Source organism: Paramisgurnus dabryanus, chromosome 15 (assembly GCF_030506205.2).
Source record: "Paramisgurnus dabryanus chromosome 15, PD_genome_1.1, whole genome shotgun sequence".
NCBI classification, from domain to species: Eukaryota; Metazoa; Chordata; class Actinopteri; order Cypriniformes; family Cobitidae; genus Paramisgurnus; species Paramisgurnus dabryanus.
The window spans coordinates 31479604-31506110 of NC_133351.1; the positions used below are offsets into that span (position 1 = coordinate 31479604).

The 26507-nt window shown below is 37.3% G+C and overlaps 2 long non-coding RNA genes across 2 annotated transcripts in view; both read right to left on the reverse strand.

Moving 5' to 3' along the window:
- LOC135782653 (uncharacterized) overlaps window positions 1–26507 on the reverse strand; it is a 237809-nt gene that overhangs the window by 209382 nt on the left and 1920 nt on the right. The window contains exons 3-7 of the long non-coding RNA XR_010545450.2: window positions 26351–26468; window positions 25719–25798; window positions 24755–24812; window positions 21852–21964; window positions 18074–20979 (exon numbers count right to left, since the gene is read on the reverse strand). This is a non-coding gene — a long non-coding RNA (uncharacterized lncRNA). The remainder of the gene's footprint in view (window positions 1–18073; window positions 20980–21851; window positions 21965–24754; window positions 24813–25718; window positions 25799–26350; window positions 26469–26507) is intronic.
- LOC135782656 (uncharacterized) lies at window positions 2860–4856 on the reverse strand. The gene is made up of 4 exons (XR_010545455.2): window positions 4427–4856; window positions 4043–4180; window positions 3307–3392; window positions 2860–3003 (listed from the first exon to the last, which is right to left on the reverse strand). It is a non-coding gene; the product is annotated as an uncharacterized lncRNA (long non-coding RNA).

A 26507-nucleotide genomic window follows, 5' to 3' on the forward strand; every position in this document is an offset into this window, starting at 1 on the left:
CCACAGCATGCCCAACAGATCTTGTAAGCTCAGCAACTATAGAAATCCTGCTTATATCTGTGCTTGAGTTTGTGTCGTTATGTTCATTAAACACGGAGTTTCAGGAACAGTATTTCAGGGAGGACTATCCTCAAAAGTTCCAAAACAATACACCTGGGGTCAAACATTGTTATGGGTGCTGTGATGAGGGTGGCCCACTTAAGTCCCTCATATATGTAGTATTAGTAACAACTAAACAACTTTCAAATCAATGATCATATCACTACTGTAACTGTATGGATAAAATTACAATGATGCTTAATTTTAGTGAGGTTAAACGTAAATGAGCTCCACTGTCCTCTGGCGCCCTCTGGTGGAATAATCAAAATTTACAGCGTAGCCTGCATGTCGATGAGAAGTGAATTGTTGTAATTGTTTTGGTTTTATCATAATATAATGCATTGCCACTCGAAAACTCAGTCATGACTTGTTCCTGAAAACAATGTATGGACATGTAGGTGTGCATCTGTCTTGGACCGCCAGTCGTATCTGACTCATCATGGCAATGTGAAGGGCCATCTCTCGCCATGCTTTTTGAGCATCTGTTTGCTTTATTAGCTGTTCTATGACCAGTGTCACTTGTGATGTTGTCAAGCCAGCACATTTTTTAATCCACTAACTATGAGACGCATCGCTGCATTTTCTAGTGAAGCTGAATACATCACATGAAGTAAGTGAAGTAAATAAGCCACCTTTTTTTTTTTTTTACTTTTCCCTCTAGTGATATTTCTGGTTTAATGAACTCCAAGACCTCTTACAGCAAGCAGTAGTCATGATTTCACATCTAGGTTAACTAAAGACCTAAAATAGTCTGGCTAATATGTGGTTTTTGCCAAAGTAGCTATTAATGATGGGGACGAGACCCCCTATGCAGAGTCAAGGCCGAGTCTTTGAAGGGTCGAGACCGAGTCCGTTGGTTTTTAAATAGAGTTGAGTCCGAGTCGAGACAGAGTCCTTTAGGAGTCGAGACCGAGTCGAGACCAAGACCATAAAAACATGTCAGTTTCGATATTTATGATTTAATATCACCCCAGTTAATAATCAACAGTTAGGCGTACAGACTAAGCTAGATTGGGAATTGTTTATAGGAGCAGTCTTAACGTCTTAATATGGATTATGCTTTTACTATCATTGAAAAAATCCCTACCACATACCTCTTCTTCTGCCTATTTTTCTAGAGATAAATAAACGGCTCTGATGGCAGTATCTTTGCATTGCACCATGGGATGTCATTTTCAAATAATGCCCGTCAACATTGCATTTTATAATTATTGTGTTGTGTTGTGTGGTTTTATATGATAAATGTGTTAGTCTCAAGGACTCGGTCTGAAATTACGAGTCCTTCTCCTCCCACTGTGGTCCGAGACCGAGTCAAGACCGAGTCTTTGAAGTAACAAGTCCAAGACGAGTCACAGAAAGCAGAAGTCAGTCTCGAGACTGGACTCGAGTACTACATCACTAGTAGCTATCTAGCAAGATGTATGATATTTCATCATTTAAGCAAAGTCAACAGTGGTTACTGGGTATTTGGTTTTAAGTATTTTTTTATTTTATTTTATTTCATTACATTTCTTTTGGGGCTGTGTTTATAAAATTTTCGCTGATGTGTCAAATTTTGCTTTGTTTTAGCCTGGACAGCTGTGCTGAGTTTTGAGAGCTATTAGACATCTCTTAAACACAAAGTTGCTTGCTGTGCCGTTTGTAAGCCTTACTGTCAATGGTATTCCTAAGAACATTTCCCAATACCAAAACTGGAACGCATCAACAAAATCAAGCCTGTGTATGAATACAGACACTAAAAGCAACTTTCAAAGTGTTGATTTAAGTGTTGCAAACTGAGGACTACAATGATATAACCTAAAATGGCCGCCCTCAACTACTGAAACCTGCAAACCTTCATTAACAATAACCCCATACAAAATACCCGTAAAATTGCCAGACAAGCGTCTGTGGTCTGTGTGAACACAAAGATGCCCTGTAAATCTTCTGGGATCGTTGCTGGAAAGAGGACCTAGTAAGATACACGGAAAACCCTCTGTGTGAACAAGAAGCTGAAAGAATGCCGTAATGGGCGTGTCGTAGTGAGGACGCGCGCGTCATCACAACACAAGTTATGGTTCAGCTCCTTAAAATCCAACATTATCTGTCTGCACAAGAGGAGGCTGCAGTTTCAGGACCGCAGTTTTAGGACCCTCGTTTTTTTTTAACAGCACCATCTAGCGAAACTGTAGCCTCTGGTGGTGCAGGCAGATGCTACTCGAAAAAAGTGCCACAAATGCATATTTTCACCCAATTTAAACTACTTTTAAAGTTTTAGATGTTTTTAAAGGTTTATTACACCCAAATACTGCTTTCTTTATTGAAATTAAATCTGATTTTTAGGAATGTTAAGTAATTATTGGCTCTACGTTGCATTATTTAATAACTCATTGAGTAAAATAAACAAGGAATCGTGTACTTTAGCCTTTTTAGTCAATCACATATTCAAGTACAGAGGGAATACACAAGGATGACTCTGGGGGTAGATTTAAAATTTGTGTATTTATAAAATTATATATTGCAACAGTTGATATTTAACACACACAAAAAAAATAGTGTAACACTTTACAATAAGGTTCATTAGTTAACATTAGTTAATGTATTAACTAACATGAACAAACCATAAGCAAAACATTTGTTACAGTATTTATTAACCTTAATCTTTAATTAAGCTAAATAAAGCATTTAATTGTTTTTTCATGTTAGTTCACAATTCATTAACCAACTATCAAGTATTACTAATTGTTGAAATTTACATTAAAAAATATTAATAAATGCTGTATAAGTGCAGTTTATTATTTATTAGTCCATGCAATTAATGTAGTTAACTAATGTTAACTAATTAACCTTATTGTAAAGTGTTACCCAAATTTGTTAATGATGTGAACAACATAAGAACTGCATGGACAACGTCTTCACTGACTCCTAAGTGAGAGAAAGATAAAGAAATGAATGAAACCAGGAACATTTAGTTGAACATGTTCAACAACTCTTTAATTTTTGATTTCAAACTTTAAAGATTTTAGTCACCACAGAGCACACACATTATATACGGTACAAAATTATATCAATCTTCATACCAAGTAATGTTCATATTAGTATTGCATAGTGTTCATTACAGGATCAAAGGTTCTTGAAACATTCATGTCAATAAAGCACATCTGAGCAGATAAAAAATAATAATAGAGAGAGATAGATAAATATAAATATTACATATTTAAAGCACACATTGTGATGTATGCAGCAGCAACTGGATGCTCTCCCCTCTTTTTTTCAATTGTTTGTCTATGATTCGATTAAATTCCTCCACTTCACTGAAATAGTACATAAAGAACATAATCACTGATTAACAAAAATGCTGTTAAAAAGTGGTACACAGTACAGTACAGTACAACACAGTACATGACACAATCTAACACATGGTATTTTAACAGTCAATTATTATGATGGCCTACTGTTATGTCTGACTATAAAAATGTCACATGTCTCAATCAACATTAAAACCACATCTAAATGAAGAGACATACTCATAACATGTATTGTGTGGTAACGTCAAAAAGGCTGACTGTGATCATGTGACAGTTAAAACATATTTATATTATTTTAACTAAAAAAAAAAAAAAAAAAAAAACGAGTAAATAACTAACAAGTTTTTACAACCAGCGTAATACAGTTTTCTTGTACTGTCACTAAGTCAACACAAGCTTTTATGCAACAGTTTAATTAAACGAATGTGCTAACAAGTTATTTACAGCATTATTCTATAAAAAGCACGTTGAATGACCTCTGTGTATGAAATGTGCTACACAAATAAACGTGCCTTGCCATATTACGTATGATGGATATGCAAGACTATTTAGCAAATCACAATCACTATGTTAATCGGCTATGTTAACTTTCCAATGAAATACATCACGATTGTATTTAATGTTCAAATAAAAATTGATTTACACTTGATACTCACACTCTGCTTGTCATCCATCTTTGTTGGTCCTCTAGTTCGCTAGGTGGCGTTGTCACTAAAAACCTAGGGTCCTATAACTGCGGTCCTATGACTGCGGTCCCGAAACTGCAGCCTCCGCTTGTGCAGGCAGACGCTACTCTTAAAATGAGAGATTTACGTGCATATAAACATTCACCACAAGAAATGTTGCAAACTAGATTGAAGCAGTTATCAGGAAATGATAAATGAGACACATAAACAATGACGCACGTGTCGTAGTGAGGACGCGCGTGTCATGGCAACATTGGTTCAACTCATTAAAATAAGGGATTTACAACATTCACTACGAGAAATGTCAGCAAACTGGACTGAAGCAGATATCAGGTAAGTTAGCTCGTCACTTACTGCGTTGAACAGATCATTCAGCAGCATAAAAAGAATATTGCGTCACGTGCTCATTTAAACTATAAAAAATGAAAATACCCGCATGTCATCCCAACAAGATATATCGTTCAGCTCCTAAAAATGCGGGTTTTAAATGCATATAAACAATCACGATGAGAAATGTCTGAAAACTGGATTAAAGCAGAGATCAGGGAGCTTGTCAAATATCCACTCTGAAGCTGAGATCATTCACCAGCATTAGAATGGCGCGTCACACGCTCCTTTATAGTCTTATCATAAACAAAAATGCACGCGAGTTGTTTCTGGAGAGAGAAATAATAAATAATATGCAAACTTCAGACGCTGCGTAGAAGAGAGGGCGGGACTTTCAACAGGTCACGTGTCTTTCCGGGACCATCAGATGCCGGGTAATCATGGCAGTGTGAATGAACAAAAATTTAACGATTCCGGAAAAATCCAGGATACCTAATTCATGTATTTTACGAAATGTGTGAAAAGGGCTAATGAAACCTGCAAACCTGCAAGGGTAAAGTCACAGCAGTGTGATACAATTAATTCAAGATTTAATTAAGATATTACAATTATAGTTATGCTAACATTTATTTTGAAATTTGCTTGTTACAATAATGTTCAAAGTTTTACAGTCAATGCATGTATTTTATACAATCTTAAGTTTTAAAACATTAAATAAATGGACAAATGTGATGCTATTTAAACAATAAAGCTGCAGAAACACATTATTTTAAATTTCATTCACAGTAGGAAAGACCAAAATTTCAAATGCTTAAAAATACTTAAAGGGAATACTTAAATTTCTGTCATCATTTACCTGTATAAATTTCTTTGTTATTATGAACACAAAGGAAGATATTTTGAGAAATGTTTGTAACCAAACCGTTTGTGGACCCCATTTACTTTCATAGTATTATTTTTCACTACTATGGAAGTGAATGGGGTCCACTTATACAGTAATGACACAGTCATTTCGGAACAGAGGAGACCCTCCCAAAACTGTTTCATCAAAAATGTGAACAAAATTCTTGTATGGTATTGTAGCATTTAATGTTTTTAATGGAAATGACAAACATGTTTATTAAAAGGAGGCGTCTCATTCTCTATATTGTGTATCTAGTCTTTTATAATGCATATTAGTGATACTAAAAAGGTAAATATTTGTAAGATTGAAATTGGTTTCTAAATAAAAAGATGACATGAAAATATGACAACTACATTCAAATTAAACCATTTCAAGAAATAGACTAGCACCCACCAGAAATACATGTTATTTCTATTAAAGGCTTGTCCCTACCTACCTTGATGCTTTATAGGCAGACAGAATATTAAGAAAGTCTACTAAATGTTATTAGCATGACATATGTATCATATTATACTGGCCTACCATTTCAGCTTACATGGAAATGGGCAAAAAATATATCTATATATAAAACAGGAAAATGATTATGTACCTGCAATAATACCATAAAATACAGATTGCAGTTGGACCGTTTAGTCCATGGGCCAAGCCAGAATTTGGTACCACCTAAGGTGGCAAAATATATTTGGTACCAGTTTGTTTGTAGAGTCCATATAAGTACTTTGAAACATGATAACCATTTTAAATGAGTAGCTTTACTAATCTTTTGGGACAATCATTATTTTTGCCAGTATAGTCCTACAGTATCTGCACAGCAGGTCTAATGTAAGAGGTGGGCATACATGCTGTATGTTAATTTTTTCAGGACAGTCAGGGTTGTCCAGATCTGCCATCATTTGACATGATATTGGTTGTATAAGTTTTATATTAAGCTTCATATTAAAGAAAGCATCTTTTAAATTGTTATATTTGTATATCTATCTCAAAGGATGAGGGTGGGACGATCCAAAATATGTATGTAGTATGTACTGTATATGAAAATTGTATATTATCCAATAACAACGACTGGTGCCAATTTCAAAAGTTTCAGATAACTCCACTATACTTCATTGTACATGTAAGCCACTAGAATCATGAAAAGGCGAGTCCTACTGTTTATTTTGATATGTGTTACCTTTGAAGCTACTAGCACTTTGCGACTTATTCAGTATGACTCAGCTGTGTTTAAATGAGTGAAGAAATTACCAATGATTGCAACTTTGTTTAATTTGATGCATTTTCAAATCAATATTATTCAGACCATCTTTATTCTACAAGCAAGATACTTGTGTCACTGTGAAGTAGGTCCACACTTTTTCATTTGATACCTGTTTTACTGTATACAAGAAAAGAGTGTGTGTGTGGAGATGCAGAGATGGAGCGGGTGTCAGGAAATGTGACAACAGAATGCTAGCTATAGTCAGCCGTGAACTAGTAGCAGCTGAAGGTCATTATCACAGATCCTGCTACAGGTGTACACAAAGGATCCAAAGACATAGACATAGACAAAGGTGAAATTAACTTGGACCAAGCAGAATGTCATTATTAAGCAGCAGAAAGAATGGCGCTTTATAAAGTTTTTGCATGCATTATGGAAGGACTGAGTGAACATCCTACAGTGGTACCATTCACAGACCTGACCTCTAAACTGGTGACAGAAATGGCAGAATGTGGTGTAACACAAGTGGCATCTTCTACAAAGAAACATATTCTCAGATAGAAAAGAAATGACACAGCCCTTTGCCTTCAGAAGCAAGCAACAAGTGGAGATGCCATCCCACTACCACAAAACATCAAGCCTGGTCTGTTCACAACATTGGCATGGGACAATATAAAGAGACTAGAGGAGACAATAGCCGTTTCTCAATATGCGTTCTTGTCTGTACTTGTGTTCTTGTAGACTTGTGAAACGTCATCAGTCGCGGACCAAGTACTGTTCCAAATCAAAGTTCGCATCAAGCCCAAGTTCCCATAAAATCCCCAGATGTGTTCTTGATCCACCCAATTTATCGAGGATGCATCAGAGAAGACTTGTGTGGACTTATGACAGCGAAGTTTCCCAGAATGCATTTCGCGTCAGGAGTTCGTTCTTCCGAGTCTGAACTTGCAAGTTCGAACAACGGAGGACACAAGTCCGAGTTTGGCGTACTTGGTATTGAGAAACGGCTAATCAGTGGTGAAGGGACATTACATAGAGTGAATGGAATTGCTGTGCAAACAAAGCCTACTACTGATCATCCTGCTGAGACCAGAGCTTTGCCTTGCATCCCCAAAACCAAGAAGAGAAGCACTGAAGAAGTAGAGATGGTACTTCCCATTTACAATGCAGGAGAACGTGCCAATTCTTCTGTTATACAGACGATTGATACCGATCATGCCTCCTTTCTACAGGATACAATAATTACATTTTCCTATAACTTACTAATAATAAAATAGTATAAATATGTATAGTTCATTTCTAGACATTTGGACACCTCACTGAAATGGTTGAGAAATATCTCCCACTTATTTGTACAGGTATGCTAATGTTAGACTGGATGCGGGAACCACCAGCACCAATGGCTGTTCTGGAGCTTATGGCCTGCAAGTGTACGGACCTGCAAGCTTCCTGACTGTTCCTGTCTTGCCAATAAATTAAAGTGCACAGAAATGTGCAAGCTACAACCCTGCAGCAATTAGAGAGAAGAGGATACTGATGTCATGAAACTGGTTGAATATGAAGAGTTTCTTTGCAAAACGAGATAACTCTGTTTTTTTAATTTTTCAGAAATCTCGTTTTTTGGTTGTGCATTCCAATTAATATCAATTCAACTGCAGTTGGTTTGTTTTGATTTAAACCTTCATGACTTAAAAATACAGCTAAGTAGCACCATAAAACAAAATAATAACACGATAACATAATAATAAACATGTTCTGACAAAAATTTTAAAAACTGAGTTATCTCGTTTTGCAACGAACCTCTTCATATGATGATGACGATGATGAATAAACAGAAACAGTTTACAATGACCAAATAAGTTCATGAACAATGTAGAATTATTTTGTTTTTCTTTGTATGACATGTTCTGTTCAAATAAAGTAAAATGACTTAATTATTTGGCTCAACAGTTAGTGTCATTGAAGGCTGATTTCTGTGACAAAGCTACCACTTACAAAAGGTTATCATGTTGAAATATCATCTAGAGATATGGACTTAAAACAAAAATCAAACTAGAATTTGCCACCTTGGGTGGTACCGATTAGTGAAAATTTTGGCCTGGGCCCATGGACTAGTTATATTAAAGCATTCTCCTCACACCACTTATTGAACAAAGCCCACTTAAGAGTATAGGCGCCTGGTAGAATAAAGCATGTCGAGTATACGCTGAGTCAGTGCGCTCAGTGTCAACAATTCCCGCACATCTTCCATGTGTGGAGATTAACCCGGGGTTGATGTGCCAAATCAATCAGTACGCTTGGGAGATAGGAGATCTCTCCTCAACGGTATCAGAAAAGCTCCAAAAACTAGTGAAACATTGGATGCTTTGGCCAGTTTGGGTGATCAATGTTACCTTCTCCCTCTTTTTGATTTTAAGTAAAATAAGCTGCAAAATTGTAAACACCGCTTGCAGACCAAGCAGACCGAGACTGTCATGACGCAGGAAGAAAACAATCACTGATTCAATAGAGAGTAATTAATGAGTTTTATTTAACACAAAAAGTAGTAGATAGAGAGCTGGTCAAGATGGAAGCAGATGGAGAAGATCACAGACTCAGCAACGCAGGGAAACAATGGGCAGACCAAGAAGCAGGAAACAGGCAGACGAATCCTCCGGGAATGCTGAGACCTGATGTGCAGCGCTGACAGAGCTTCTCCAGAAGAAACGTGAGCCTTATTGACAAAATACGCAATCATACTCAGACACCTACTCAGATGCGGATTGGATTCAACATCCTCCTCTGCAGCCCCAAAGAAAAAGGGCTCCAATGCTCCCATTGCAGGCGCAGACTCTCATTGGCGAACCACACCAGTGAGCAAGGAGAGAGAGATGTGCACCATGGCTCATTCTCCTTTGGAGGCAGCGCTTCAACCAACGTCAGTGTTGTGCCTGAACGCGTTCATTGAACGAAAGTTCATGAACTCGTTCATATTTTGGGTGAACGTGAACTGAACGTACTGTATTACTGCCTGATGAACGTTTCTGTGAACTCGTTCTTTCTGGGGCTTTTGAACGGCACGCTCTTTCAGTTTAACGTCGTTCAATAGGGTGCCAGAGAGATTTCTATAGAGTCTTCCATGCGAAAACCCGGCTGAAACACACTGTAAACAGGCCTTAATGTGTAGCGGAAAAACACCCAATCTGGCAACACCCGCTTTTCACGGCTGCATGCGTCATCAAAACAAAGCGCAGCATGGAGGTGACGCACTGGACGCTGCTGAAATCCCTGCTGCGCCACTCACATAGTTTAACATTAAATAACATCATATTTGTCCTAAACGGTTAACGATTAACGTAGGCTGCTAATGCATATTCTGGATCTTGAAATAGACTCTGACTAACCTCACGCTATTTAACGTGCACGTGCGGTGTGCAATACCTGAGAGTTGTCGTACACGCAATGCCTCACAGCGCTTCTCGCCCGGAAAACCCCTTTGAAGCACCAGGGTAGCCTTTCAAGGTATGTGCAAGCAAATACAAAAATTAAAAGACAGTCAATGCTAATGTAAACCCTGGTTGGATAAGGATTTAAAGTTGGATATGAAGATGAAATCTGACTCATAGCTTCAGTGTTAAAACTTATCAAATAAGTGCTGTCTGTGGTTCTATATGGGCTATAATGGCAATATTAAAAAAGTAAATATGGGTAAAAAGAACTATAAATACGTTCATTTTTGGAACTGTGAACTAGTTCAAAATGTTCAAATATGAACTATGAACTGAACTAGTTCATTTTAAAATTTGTGAACTATGAACTGAACTAGTTCATTTTAAAATTTGTGAACTGTGAACTGAACTAGTTCATGTAGAAAGTGAACTTTCCCAACACTGACCAGCGGCTCGGCCCTCAAATAATGCTCCACTACAGTGGGCCTTTAACATGGCATATACAATTTTACACGTAGTCAAAACAGTGTGATATTACAAAGACAACAATTGTATCCAAACTTTAAAAAAAACGGCTAGACATACTGTAGAGTAAGCCTAATGTTGGATGTAGAGAAACCTGAAGAGAAAAAGTATTAAATAAAATGTATTTCTACTTTTTATTCTACAAAAAAATACTGCCTCACAAACCCCAGTGAATGAGATAAGGGGGGGTTCAAATGTATCTTCTTTACTAAACAGGCGTCTGACATTTTGGCATTCCTGCAGCACCAGCTGGACACTGGTGGCATGCCCTCTACCCTTGAAGTGTATGCTGTCGTTATCGCAGCGTTCCACACTGATCTGAATGAGCGCTCGGTGGGCAGGCATGACTTGGTGGTGAAGTTCTTGAGAGGAACTGACATCAGCCAAGTGCGTAGGAGATTTGCAAGCACTCTGTGTCCGGGATGACTGTATGCAGTTTGGACCAGGTGATGGTGACTGTTTGTCACTGAAATCCATATGTGCCTAAATCACTTTCTACTCTGTTTAGAGCCCAGGTTATTTCTTTTCTCTTCTCTTGAACCGGTCGTGTCAGCAAATGCTGCCATTCAGGGTGAACTGTGCCTGGTTATGACGCACAGTCGACCGCACAGTTTGTAATGTCGACTCCTTTTCAGGCAGCGGATTAGCTTTTGATCTGTTATGGTGGTGGTGCTAAGTGGCTGCCAGTTTCCAAACAGAGGCTTTCACACTGGGTGGCGGGTGTGATTTTTGGATGTTGATGTTAGTGCCCACTTGACGAAAGCTATAGCATACTCTTGGGCTTTATCTACAGGCATGTTTATATAGCACTTTGTATTGTCATCCAAGAATACCTTTGCTAGGTTTTACCATTTAAATGTGTCCTCCTTGGTTTCCCGAGTGCTCTCGGTAAGTGTGCCCCCTACCTCTACATCTGAAAAAATCCAGATAATACTCACCCCCATGTCATCCAAAATGTTTATGTCCTTCTTTGTTCAGTCGAAAAGGAAATTATGTTTTTTGAGGAAAACTTCCAGGATTTTTCTCATTTTAAAAGATTTCAATGGACCCCAACAGTTTACATCAGTTTCCCGTTTATTGGGCATCAACTTTTTGGATGTCATGGGGGTGAGTAAATTATCTGGATTTTTTTTAAATAAAATTGAGTATTCCTTTAAGGTCTTAATGTCCTGGACGTCAATACACTTAACGTAACTTTTAAAATTAACTGGACTAAACATTGTATGGCCAAGAAAAACTCCATGTGGTTTCATATTTCAATTAGATTTTTGAGAAATGTGGTGGGTTAAACTTTTTGCTTTTTTTCTGATTGTAAATGTAGTAATCTTCCCATTAAACTATCCAATTATCATAAACAATGCTTGGAAGCCAGGAACATTGCTTTCAAACACATTTTTATATGGAATAACCTTTATTATCTTAGAATAAATCTATGTTCAAAAAATAATGGATAGATAAAGGACTTATTTTCGTTTCAGATCCATTAAATTGTGGTTATACTTATCCGTATCAGGGTTGAAGCCTTCCCTTAGAGAATCTAATATGGTTATAAAAACATTACCTTTAAATTGCTTCTCATTGTTAAAACGCATCTTAGTTACAACTTGGTTGCGAGACATATTCAAAAAACTGTTATTTGAGGTATTATTATGGATGAGATGTGTAATAATCTCCATATTAGAAAGTGTCTTGTTCAAAATCTTAGTTGAACAGAATTGTTTTACATACATTCTTTTGACAAAATATGGATAACAGTTTATTTACTACGCAATAAGGTTAAGGAAATACATTTTTAAGATATTGAATCAATATTATTCTAATGCTTTTATTCATAAGTTTAACAAGGAGACATCTCTTTTATTTTATTTCTGTACTACTGAAACTGAAACTTTTACTCATTTATTTTGCTTCTGTAACTTTTCTGTAAACTTCTGGAAACGAATATCTATGCTGATTTTTGACATTAAATTCACAAGTTAGTTGTAATAGATGACTTTATGAATCTTTTTCTGAAATGTAACTCTGGCTCCTCTGCTATTGATTTTGCACTAAAATTGATGACTCTCGGGGAAGTTTCATTTACATAAAACTTAAATACTCTTGATGAAACCCTTTAAAAAAAATTTATAGATTTAAATCTCTTTAAACAAATGTTTTAAAAAAATCTTGGATAGATTATAATGGTTTAGATCTTGTAGATTTGGAAATGGCAATGTTTTATTTCTCATCTTAAATATCATATATTAATTTAGTAAAACTTGTTATTTGTCTCCCCCTATTATGATTTTAAGTTATGATATATGCTTTTGTATGTCATGTTTAATGAAAATACAATATTAACAATAATAATTAATAAACATAGCATAACATAAAAGTTTCACTTAGGTTTTCACAAATAAATGGCTAAAACAATATATGACAGTCAAGGTCATTAAAATTCAAGTCTTATTTTAATTGGAGAAAACTGAAAGCCAGTGAAACAAAATACAGATTTTTAGATTTCAATATAGAGAATATACATAACATATTACACACTATCTATCATGAAATAGTAATACTGGTGGTAATGCCGTAAATGAGTCCTATAGTATGTCGCAACATTATCTGCCTTCTCTAAAAAATTGCATTTGAATCACATAAAAACCTAAATACAGTTCCCAATTTGTTTAGTGAAAGTAAGGAATAATTGATGACGGGCCATTGAATTATAAGAAAATAATGCATCCCCAAGGTGGTAATGCTGCAAGACGCACCGGAGTTAAGGGCGATTTATAGTCGTGCGTAGGTCCTACGGCGTAGCAGCGACGGCGTAGGTTCCGCGTCGGTTTTCATTTATACTTGTGCGTCGCCGTCCGCGTCGACGTGCAAACACACGCGAAACCGCTGGTTGGCAGTAATCACGCGTGTAACCACAGTAGCAGCAGAAGTCGTCACAGAAGAAGAAGCTAAGCAAGTAAACCCACAAACGAGGAAGAAATAGCAACTTGTTGTGTATAATTTGAGAAGACCAGCAATGATGGAAGTAAATAAACAGCGACTTATGTTTCAGTTTGAGTTAAATCACTCCTCAGCTTGGCTCATCTTTGTTTTCACCGTCTCAAACGGAAATACCTATGACGCAGTTTTTTTACCTGACGGGAGGGGTTCTGGTGGACCAATCACAGCGCTTACGGTCCGCGTAGAGCCGACGCGCTGTTAGAAATTTTGTGAGGTGCGCGTCAGGCTACGCACAGGCTACGGATAGCCTACGCCGTAGCTACGCCGTAGGACCTACGCACGACTATAAATCGCCCTTTACACAGCAGGTGAGCATTATTTTCAAATAATTCAAAGGACTGGAGCCAATTATTCCTCTTATACCACGGTTACCAAAAACATTGCTCTGGTGCCTATTTTCAAGACATTTGACAAGTTAGGTGTGCACTTTACAGAAAAATAATCAACACCCATGGAACATTTCTCAACCAATCAGAATAAATCATTCAACAGACCCATGGTATAAACTAAAGGTTAAAAAACTGAATGAAGGCTGTTGATTAATTAAATAGTACGCTATTTTCTCACAAAAGCGGTTTATTCAACTCACTGAAACCAGAGCCGGCGCCAGACCACAACTAACAGGGGGGCACTCGGCTTCCAACGGGGGGCACGCAATAGCAACAATAACTTGCAAAAACAAGACATTAAAACAACAAATACAGCAAGCACACACTCATACAACTGGTACAGACTGTCAGCTCATTTCCCGTATAAAGTGCAAAAGACCACAAACTATGCGCAAAACTATTGAACTTCGACCGCGGCGTGAGCGCAAGCTGAGCTCCGCTGCGCTCGCGCTCACTCGACGCAACAACAAACCGCCCTCGCGCGGCGCAAGCCATTGAAATGAATGAGTTTCAAAGTGCAGCGCGTCCTAGCTTTAAAAAAGCCGCTTTACCATAATCACGTCGTAATGCAGTTAACGGTCTATAGCCACACTTCACATTAAGCTTACGTAATTTAAAACAACGCTAACTTACCTTTGAAATAGCTGAAGACGGCGTGTAAGAACAATAGACTTCCTTAAAACAGTGTCCTGTAGATTTGTAAATTCCACCTCGACCTCTTATCTCTGAGTTTGAGCAAATGGGTGTTTGCATGAAGTCAGATGAAGCAGGCGGTGCTGGTTCATTCTAAATGTTCTAATATCCATATTTTACACGATCCATAAAATGCCGCGAAAAAACACGTTGCTAGTATCAAGTCACAAATGCTAAAGACGTAAGATGGGTGAGACGCGGCAATACATCCAATCAGAGAAACTGGTCTATTTTAATTAAAGAAAACATATATCAACTATATTTTCCTCATTTGATTACATTACAAGTCATGAAACATTCAATGTTTCATTTATTTTAATTATTCTATATATATTTTAAAGTAATTAAAAACTTTGTAGGGGGGCACAACAACCTGTTCGGGGGGGCACTGCCCGCGAATGCCCCCCCATGACGCCGGCCCTGACTGAAACATGTCCTCTATTGACTTATTTTTCAAAGAAAACAGCCTCTGGTCTCCTTCCGCTCCTACACGCTAGCTTATGCTAACCTTGCAGGCTTCCTTAAAAGGGGTTTGTGTACACTGTGTACAGTATATATACTGACATCTACCACATTTAAATAACACTACATGTACCATTGTCATGCTTTTCAAGAGAGAGTTTTTACATTTCATTTTAAATGTTGTTTAGTGATATCAGCATGGAGTGTAATTGGGAAATTACTGCAAGTCACAACAAATATATCAAATACTTTACTTTCAAATGTGAGCAAGCTTATGCAAGTCATACATTTTTTGGTCATAATGTCCTCTGATCTACAGGAAGAACATTCTTTAGTCTAATGACAGAAAAATGTTTCGACCACTGAATGAAGACATCAGTCAACCTATTAAGAATCTTTCAGGATATATATAATTTCTTTTATATCATATGACCTATCCATATATGAGAACCTACTGTATCAGAACCTATCATACAGGCCCATGGCTTCTTCTATCACTTTTATGCTGATGACACCCAGATGATCCCACCAGCAGCACACTTTACAGCCTATAAAAGACATTTCAGCTTGGATAAAGAAATATCACTTCCAGCTGAACCTAGCTAACACGGAGCTGCTTGTACAGTGGCAAGAAAAAGTATGTGAAGCCGAAGCCCTACAGGAATGAACTGTTTTTCTGCAGTGATTTCATCTAGATCACAACAATAGACAAACACAATGTCCATAAGCTGAAAACACACAAATAATTCTAGTTTCTTGTTTCTTTTTTGAAAACACCCATTAAACATTCACAGTGCTGGAGGAAACGGAGAACGCAGCAGCTCGGCTCATCTTCCCCAAATAAGCTCATATGATGTCACTCTTCATCTCTCGCCACTGGTTACCGATTAAAGTTTGTATCAGGTTTAAGTCACTACAGCACCGGCATACTTTCACACCTTCCTACATTCCTACACCCCATTCAGAACCTTGAGTTCAGTGAATGAGTGGCACCATGTGATACCTTCACAAAAGGGCACTAAATTATTTTCCCGCTCATTCTTCTTCACTAACCCTCGCTGGTGAAACAATCTTCCAAATGCAGTCTGGTCAACCACATCTACTATCACAATCACTCATTTTGTTTGCACAACCTTGCTGAACTAACTCAGTGAAACTATTTCTTAACTTTTTTATGCCTTTTTATGTCATGTATTAATGCCTTTGTCTTTGTATATACGCCTTGCTCTATTCACCATGTCTACTTTAATATATCTCTGTTTATAAAGATTGTTTTCAATGTTTTTTACCTGTGAATCTAAAGAGCTGCTAAAAGTCTTTCATCATTCCTAGTTTTTCCTAATTTTTGTAAGTCGCTTTGGATTATGGGGCAGTTTCCCGGACAGGGATTAGATTAGTCCTAGACTTAAACACTTTTAAGAGCTCTCCAAACGGAAAACAATTTGCACTTACATATCTTAAAATACATCAGGGCCCTTTGTTTTACCTCAAAATGCACACAGGTAATGTTTTTAGTAAGGCATGTTTGTTAAAACTTGTTATATTTCCTAATTAAACTAAGGCCTAGTCCTGGATTAAGCTAACTCTGGTTCGGGAAACCGCCCCAAAGAGTCTGCTAAATGCCTAAATGTAAATGTAAGAAAGGAACACCTTTCCTAACGGCGGTTGACAGTACATGGTTTTGTCAGTGTCACTGTTTGTTTGCATATGATCATCTGGGCTGTGCTTATTATGTAGTATTGAGCATAGGAAACTCAGCTAACGGGTATTTAGGGCTGAAGGGTGCCTCACGAAAGGTTTATTAGTTGGAAATGCATCCTAGAGTCAAACACAAAACAGATGAGATTTTCATGTGCGCGTGACACTTTGCGATTCTGAGGGACCTAAAAATGTGTGAGGAGTGATCGAGTTAGAAACGGCCATTTATTGCATGTGTCAGAAGCAACAGTCTATGAAACGCAACCTTAAAAAAATACATGCTCACATTGATCCAAAAGAGAAGTTCTCCCAAACTTTTGTTATAAAAGTTCATGTCTGTTTGGAGGACCCACCGGCAGAAACATATAGACGTTTTCAGTGGCAGCAACATAAACAAATGGCTCTTGTGGACTAAACTTCCAGTAGACTTCCAAATATAATCACTAGCTGGGTTTCCATCCAAACGTGAAGCGAATCTTTTTCAAAATTCGCAAAAAATAAAAAAAACAAATGTGAATTAGGTGCGTTTCAATCGAGTTGTTTGAGCAAATCACTCGTTTTTGATGCGATAGGCACAAATGTGCATAAATCATGGTGATGGATGGATACATGGCTAATAACAACTTTTACAGTAGTTTATTTCTGATAACAAGGGAAATAAATGACAACTTAAGTAAATTACCTTCATTCATTTATATTAATATATCTAACACGTATCAACCATTACACTGACTCACGTTATTGTGTAAAATGAATGTAGCTAAATGTCCTTGAATTCTTGCCTGGCTGCCAAACCTCGACGCACAGTTGTGATCCATGCTCGTCGTCTCCCCTCATCTATAGCAAACCAAAATATTTTATTTTCAACAAGGTAAGCCACTATCCAGACCGGTAAGAATGGCCCGTATGGTCACCCTAATTTATCACCTTAATTATGCATGATTGTTTTACCACTAACACTAACATAATAGGATCATTTATATTTATTAATATTTATTTTTATTTATCTTTGTGTTGGGGCATCAATTCAAAAACTTGCCTAGGGCTCCAACAGAGCCTGGGCCCGCCCTGGGTGTACCGCATTTGTTCTGAAAGCACTAATGCTGGGAGTAGCAGTGTACAATAGAGCTGTAAGTTACTATGATAATGAATGTGAACTTACTGTAAACCAAATGGTATTTGGTTTGGGTTGCAACCCAATGTCATGTAATGTGCAGTATGCGTTTCTGCATTAAGTCACTGCAGTGTGACTGTGGTCCAAAGCCAACAACAATATGCTCTGGGAGTAAAAATAGCACACACAACAGTTTATACACAAGCATTACGTAACACGTGGCTCACTAAAAAGCATTTGAACCTTTTAACCCACAAATACCTTGCCACCTGCCCACCCAGCAAAATCTGGTTGAAAAGACGTCGAAACGACGACTTCTCCAGACGTCTTAATGACGTGAAATTCTGGTTGAAAAGTGAAAGGTGAAAAGACGTCTTTTCATGGTCGTTGAAAAGACGTCTATAAATCGACGTCTAGAAAAAGGCTAAATTTGGTTGAAAAGTGAAAGGCTAAAAGACGTCTTTTCATGGTCGTTGAAAAGACGTCTATAAATGGGCTAAATTTCGATATTATTTCCTATGTCTTTCCAAGGGTTTAACCTCGTTTCAAGAATGCATTATATAATATTAATTATACTATTATTATTATTAGGCTAATAATTATCTCAAAATAGGACAGCTAACAAAAAGGTAATACGAATTTATATGTCAAACACACATATGACATGAATATTTCATTAATTGGTTTATTGTTTTTTCAGCCATAATATATCCCTCACCTGGCATGGTTAAGATTCTTACCTTCATGATCTATTTATACCAGAAACTGCCTTTCACATGCATATGATCTGAGATAGCCATACATACATGGAATTGTTTTAAAATTCAAATTACTATCACAAATTCAGATATCACAAATACAAAATACTGTGTGGAAAAATTTATTTAAATACAAATACGTGGGAAAAATGTGGGCATACTGCGGGAAAATTGTGGGACACCACTGGGCATTCTATGGGCAAACTGTGAGCACATATCTGTGTCTTAAAACCCATAAAAGCTGTTCATTTCTTAAAGTACAAAATACGCTTGGCTGAATAATTAGTCTTGTTAAAAGTAGCAGTAACAAAAAAAGACAAACTAAAAATGTTTAACATACATTTCTTTTACCCCTGGGTAGGGATGTGACCGAAGCCGAATACGTTATTCGGAAGGGCACGGATAATAGCTTCAAAACGAACAACGAATTCATCCGAATAACAGAGAAAATATTCGGCCAGACATAATCACATGTTTACTGGAACAGCTCTAAATTATAAACCCCTTAAAGCAAGAATAATATGTGTGTGAAGTGAATGAGTGCAATCTATAAAATGACATTTTCGGCGCAACCCTTATTTAGAAACGCGAGCTGTTTTGGAATTAGTTTAAAATCTTAAAAACGCTGCTAATATCAAACTTCTTTTAACCCAACTTTAAAAAAAAAAAATTCCGTTTTATTTAATTAGGACAGAAAACCTTGATAAAATGCTGCACTCTGATAATAAAATATTCGTTAATAACTCTGTATCTCTGTGGCACCGGTAGATGATATTTTAATTACTTCTAGTCGAAGCAAGCTTTATTGTCAATCTAGGTGAATATAAAATAAATAAGTAAATAGATAAAAATATGAAAATGTAACATTTTAAAAGCAAAATTTAAACTGAAGAATACTATGATATGAATTGCAATTAACATAAAAATAAAGTAAGCAAATAACAACTGAAACATTTGAATTAAATATTTCTAATTACATTATTGTTTTAAATCATGTTGCTGGTTTTGAACTAAGTCAAAACTGATTTTTAATAGAGCATACTGTTATTTAAAAATTTAAACAACTATCTGATTATATATTTATTTAGATGAAGATTAATAAGAAAGTTTTTTTTTTAAACAATTCGTTATATTCGCGCAAACGCTATATGGACATAGATAAAAATGAGCTCAGCAAGTTTGTTCTAATGCTTATTATGCTTTCGTAAATTATTATCAAAACAGATGTTTTTGAACTATTCTGTGCATATACTGGCCACTTGCGTGTCCCTGCGTTGCATTTCGGATCTGTCAGTCAGCGCGAGTTTGTCGATCTTAATAACTTTTTAACATAAATCAGTTCCCGAACTTTATCTCCCTTAATAACTCTTTAAGCATCAAGCAAGTCCTGCATTTTATTTTCAAATTCCTGCATGTTTTTAAACTGAAACCAAGATGTCAGACATGGATGTGAGTAGTATTAGGTTATATTTCACTCTTTTAGAAAACTTACAAATAACGATAATTTTAGATGTTTAATTACTATATTTAAATCGCTAGACTAGGGATTAATGTAGGCTACTTATTTTTTTCTGAAAACATCGCACTCATTTAGAAAGAATGGGTCTCATGGAACTGTGCTGACAGGCACAATAAACATTTAAAGGTGATCTAGCCTACAGTTTTGTCAACGTGCTTTCAAGTTTGTTATTTTAATGCTACAATACAATGATGCATAGCACAAGCTGTATGAGGCTTTAAAAATGAGTTGTTTGCTTTCCATGAGTATTACTAACGAGAATCAAGTTATTTGTCTTTTTGATTAAAATTTTGTATTATTATTTTGAATAAATATTTACAGTTATTTAAGTTATAATTATAATAAAAAGCAAAAATGCATTTAAAATGCCATTTTAATGTAATATGAGTTGTCAACCCACCCACTTCCGGTTTAATCCGAATACAAATACAGATACAAATAATTTTGAGACTGTTACAGATACAAATACTGACTCCGCTGCACACCCCTACCCCGGTGTATAAAAATGTTAAAGGGGTACTTCACCCAAAAATGAAAATTATGTCATTTACACACTCTCATGTTGTTACAAACCCGCATACATTTCTTTGTTCTGATAAACAGGAAGGCAGATATTGTGAGAAATGTTTGTAACCAAACTGTTTGTGTAAATGACAGAATTTTCCTTTTTGGGTCAACTACCCTTTTAAGAAAATGTAGGAAATTTAGCTTGTGGATTGAATATTAAATTACTTTTATGTAACCACATAAAACCACTTATTACTAAACAGAAAAAGCAGGTCCAAGAACAATATGTCTCCTCATGGGCACCAATTGATATTTTCTCGTCCGATTCTTTCTTCATCCTGCTCTCGGTCACTCCAGGTGTGTTGTCCTGGTTGCTTTATGGTTACAGCATCTAAGTGAGAACATAAAAAAAATTAAATGTTAACATTAAAAACAGGGGTTGTCTTAACAAAAAGTAAAGCATGATCAATCCAATTAGGTACACTAATATTAAAAGGAATTAATATTTTATTTTACCTTTGTTATTTAGTCCCAATTATGTATTGCTATACTCCATTTAAATATTTAAAGCAATGCTTCAGACAGATTTTAAAATTACCCCGTGATGTACTCACACTCAGTAACTCGACATACACATGTTCAGACGAACACATTGAGTTATTTTAGTAAATGTCCTTGCTTTTCCGAGCTTAATATGGGAAAAAACATGGATCAGGGTCATTTTCCCAAAGAAGTGCAGCCTTTAAAGAAGTAATCCACACCGCTCCAAGGGGTTAATAAAGTTCTTCTGTGGGTAATCGATGCTATATAGTAAGAAAAGATAATGTTTTAAACTTTATAAACTATAATAACTACTTTGCGGTAAACATTTGAATATGGATTACCTCTGTGAAGGATGAATGCACTTTATTGAGGTTTGAAGTCAGAAGTTGTTCCCTAATTTATATTTTCTACCATTATAAAGCTTGGAAGCGCAAGTAAAAAAGGGGCTATTTTCACTTGGTATTAAGATGTGCTGTTGTCGATCGGATCACAAGTGGACGATGCTAAAGACATGTGTAAATGATGTTCAAAACATCTTGAGGTTGTCCACTTTTGACCACATTCAGAGGTAGTTGAAAACACTTTTAATCGGATTGCTTATGTAGTGTAAGCGTGCATGTGGTAGAATGTGTTCCAACACCCACAAGAGAATATCAAAGAAATATCAAAGAAAGCTTTTACATATAAATGTACAAAACACTGTGCCGCATGTTTACTTACAAGCAGCGGACTCTGGCATAATATTAGCTTCGTCCATTTAAATCCCGTCATTACTCCTGCTCATGTTTAAATGACAGCAGAAGGAATCGCCCACAGTCTCCACAGACCATCCCCTAAAAGTATTCAGAACAGAAGAGGTTGAAAGGGGACAAAACTGACGGATTTAAATACCAGGTGTAACAGAATGTGTCCTTCTCATCCGCTTATGATCCGATCGACAAAAAAAAACACACACATCTTAAAGACACACTATGCAGTTATTTTACCTTAATGTAACAACTTCAAAGTTATTTCGGTGGTAAACAAATTCATAGTAGGGCGAATCATCCTCCTGTTGAAGCTCGGGGAGGACGGCGCTACCAAAACCAGCAATGCAAGCTTGAGAGAACCGCCCCTGACAAATCTCGTGAGATCACGACTTGCTTTACGGCAACGACGTCACACACGTTAGGCTTGTTCGACGTTGTGTGGCGCTACAAGAACCGACCGCTGGATGACGTCAAAGTACCGCGAGAATGATCCGAGACGGCACTTTGACGTCATCCGGCTGTCGGTTCTTGCAGCGCCCCATAAAGTTGATCAAGCCTATGACAACAACTGCACGCGCGAATTTGAGACGTGAGGCTAAACAATTTAAAAGTTAAGAAAGCGCGTTCGGAAGAGAGTTGGAAAAGAGAATCTGACCGCGTTAGTAACCGGACAAGAGTCCCACTCGGTCAGGTTTTTACTCGTTGGCGTGAGCTAAAAGACAGCACTGGATGGGTTGCTGATTTGGCGATCTTGTTGATGGACTAGTAAGTAAATCTCTTATTTGTAAACTTGTTTGCGGTCTATGTTGTATGTTGTTGCAGTGTTTCCCATACATAGGCTCTACTTGGGCGCTGCGCCCAGGTAAATTGCGACCCGCCCAAGTAAAAAAAATCACTTTACGAATTTCCGTATTTCTGAACTCGACTGGATGACCCGTGTTTTGGAGAGAGAGAGAGAGAGAGAGAGCGCGCGAAAGAGAGAGCGCGAGAGAGAGGTGGGGGTCGGGTGACCGTGAAGATGATGCACGCGTCATAAACTCATCATCCAGCGCGGCAAACTGGATCAACTGCAGCAGCACATACGGAGCAGCCAGGGAACACACTGCAACCAAAATGGTCGCATATGCTTATGTGCATATGTGTTTATAGCATCTAAGTTGGCTTCATTTTGCGTGCAAGCACGTTGTGTCTCTCCGGTTGAGTGTCCGTTCACGTGCTCTCTGTTTCTCAATGAATTGGGCGCGACGCGAAGCAACCTCAGTGTCACATTGTATCCTTTCATGTTTCTGAACTTGAGCAGAGTTTTACCATTAGAGGTCTTTCTTCACTGAGGACGCGGGACCCGTACGGTTCCGGGTTTATATTTTAAATGGTCAGATGGGTCCGAGTCGGTCCTAGTTCATTACTTCGGGTCCCAAGTCTGATTAATATTGTGTGTAAAACCCGAGTCGATCGGAGAACGGCCGTGAGCGCTACCGCGCTAAAGCTCGAGTGCTGTTAGCGTGCCTCCGGTTTCTATGGCGATAGCAACTGGCTCTTGTCACGACCACGCGCCGCTTCATTTTCTTTATCCCATTTTTTTATAGTCTTACTATTAATAGACAATATCTTTACTAAAATCTAAACAGTTTGCACAGAGATTGTAGCAAAAAGCAGTGCTAATACTGAATGAGCAAAGCTCTAGCTGACTCAGGATATAAAAAACGCAAAGCTGTAATGTAAAGTCTGTCATCGGGACAGCACAGCAAGTAGACTTTTAAATCTGAAATAATTAGTGGATTAAGCTTTTTTTAATCGGCAAAAGAGAAATAGAAAGCAGAAGCAGTAAAAGTGCCTATCTTATAGAAGTTATTACCATTATAACATCAGTCACATTTATAATCTATAGACCTGCACTGTCTATATAGGCTATAGTATACATAGTATTGTATATAATTGAGTTTGATAAAAGGGGTCATCAAATTGCTTCATATATCAGTGCAAAAACATTAAGTTTTTTCGTGGTGCTTTGACAAACAGTGTCAGCTTTGTTTATGGCAAAAAAAGTTTGGGGTGGTTAGATTAATGAACTATAATGTGAAATTAATATGAATGTTTTATAAATCAAAGTATTGTGTTGTGTCACACATAATTAGTTCTTTGTTACATGTATAGTAGACCATTTTTTGTCGGTGGATAATAATGATTGCCCTTTTCACCAGCTACCACCACAAGTAAATTTCAGATCTGTGGGAAACACTGTGTTGCGCTTGCTTGTAGTATGTCATGCGATTATCATGACAACAGTTGTCAATATCTCACATAATTATCAGGACATAAATAAGCCTAGAGGTTGTAAATAGTGTGAACATGCACAATTTGCAAACTATTATGATAGATAGCAATAATCATGTATAGTGACATTATAGCGAACAATGTTATGAAATAATGCAACTTACACAATTAACTTTGTCATGGCATTTTGTAATGTTTACTTGTGATTTAGCTGCAATCATGTAAAACGTTACAAGCTAGCAAACGCTGTACTTTATTATTATATGCACTCTACACTTGGAATAAACTTCTTATTATCCTATTACCATCATCTGTAGTTTAGTAGACTATGCAGTAGCCTAATATTTGTATGAAATTGTGAAACATTACCTGGTCATTACCTTTGGAGTATTAGAGTGGAAAATTACAACAGTTGCAAGTATTCTCCAGCGACTCTAGGGGTCGCTGTTTGACAAAAACGCCGAAATGCATAGAGCGGCTTTAATACCAAGTTTAAACAGCCCCAAAAACACAATCACTTCACCAAAGTGTGTCATTCTGCTTATAAAAGAAATGTGCATGCAGTGAGCAAAGACGTTTCTCATGATGATGACGACTCACCTTTATGGATTCAGTCTTGCATAAGCCATTTGACACGGAACAGGAATTTGCAGAAATACTGATAGGAAAGGAAAGAAACTGAAGTTAGTTTTAAGTTGGACTACTGTTCCCATATTTATCAAGCTTCTGAAAGTGCCATTTTTGTCTTAAGTACTAAGAATTCATGAAATATACTCCTACTTTCAATCTTAAGTATAAAAGCAAGTTGTCAAATTTCTTAAAGCTAAGAATCACTCTGAGTGGTCAATCACACCAAACGCATTTATGGCAGTTGCAGGCGCCTTTTTTAATTATATTCTATGGGCAGGGAGTATTTGCGCACTGTTTATGCGCGCCGAACGCCTTGCGTTTTTTGTCACCAGCCGCAGCACACGCTTTTGAAGGAGCGCTGAGAGCGGAAAACCAGCCGACGTCATTCGCATCTTTCTATTGTCCAATCGAATGGGGGGAGAGGCGGGCCTTACGGTGTGGTGAGGGAAGTTTACAGTTGCTTTGAAGAACCGGACTCCACTCGCTCACTCTCCTACGTGTTTGTGCACCTCTCACCCTCAAACAAGGTCAGAGCAAGCGTCCTCTTTATAAAGTTTCTGCTAATATGACAGTTTATAGCAAAATAATATCACGCTTCAATATTTGATTGACAAGACAGCTGACTCGTTGGTTGCTAGCAATATGAAAAGTCGCGTCACACTGCTCTTTTTTAAAAAGCGTTTGGTGTGATTATTTGAGAAAAATAAAACTGAATTCGGGACAAAAATGTAATGGATTTCATAGGGTCCTGCTAGATGCCGCTCCTCCATGACTTTTAAGAATGATTCTACAGCCCTAGAAATATGACATCAAACACGGAACAGGAAAGGAGATTCCTGTGGCAGACACCCTCTCCAGAAAGACCATAGCAACAAAACATGACAATCTCATCAAAGATATGGACATGTAGATTCACTTAATTATAAAAACTTACCAGTCAGTGACACAAAGCTCCAACAGATCCGTACCGAGGCAGTTTTCAGCAGCTCAGATAGATGATCTTGGATGGATGGCCTGCAAAGAGGAGACAATTTCCCACATACATTATTGACTTTTAAGACAAACTTTTATTGACCAGTGAAGATAAGAAAATAGTCATAATATCTGACCTGAGATATGCGCACACGCTGAGAAGTCTAAGCTAAGAGCACGAAATGTTATTCTGGCTAGAAATGTGTAAGCAGATAGAACACATGATCGAAAGATGGAGTACTTGCTTGGTTCAACATAATTCAAATACCAAGGAACCCATGATTCCTAATGAAATACCAATCAGACAGTGGCAGGTATTAGCTTCAGACCTCTTCACCTCGAACAATGAATAAATGGTTAATGTAGATTACTATAACCATTTCTTCCAATTAGACAAATTCAACACTACTATGGCTGCCACTGTCATCAGCAAGCTTAGTCACTTTCGCGAGACATGGCATACCAGTGAAATTAAAAGGTCCACAATATCAACACAAAGAGTTTGAAGACTTTGCAAAAACATTAAGTTTCACACACATTGGCCCACATGACTAATCCCTATCTCATTTTGGTAGAGAGAGTACAGGAACACACCTGTTAACAACCTCTTCATGTCTCCAGCCCAGCTCCTCATGAGTCGCAGACTGTGATCCATACTGCCAACCACAAACCAGCAGCTCCTACCTGAGATTGTCAGTTTCACAGAGACATGCTACAATGGAGTAAACAGCAGCATCAGAAAAAGTATTAT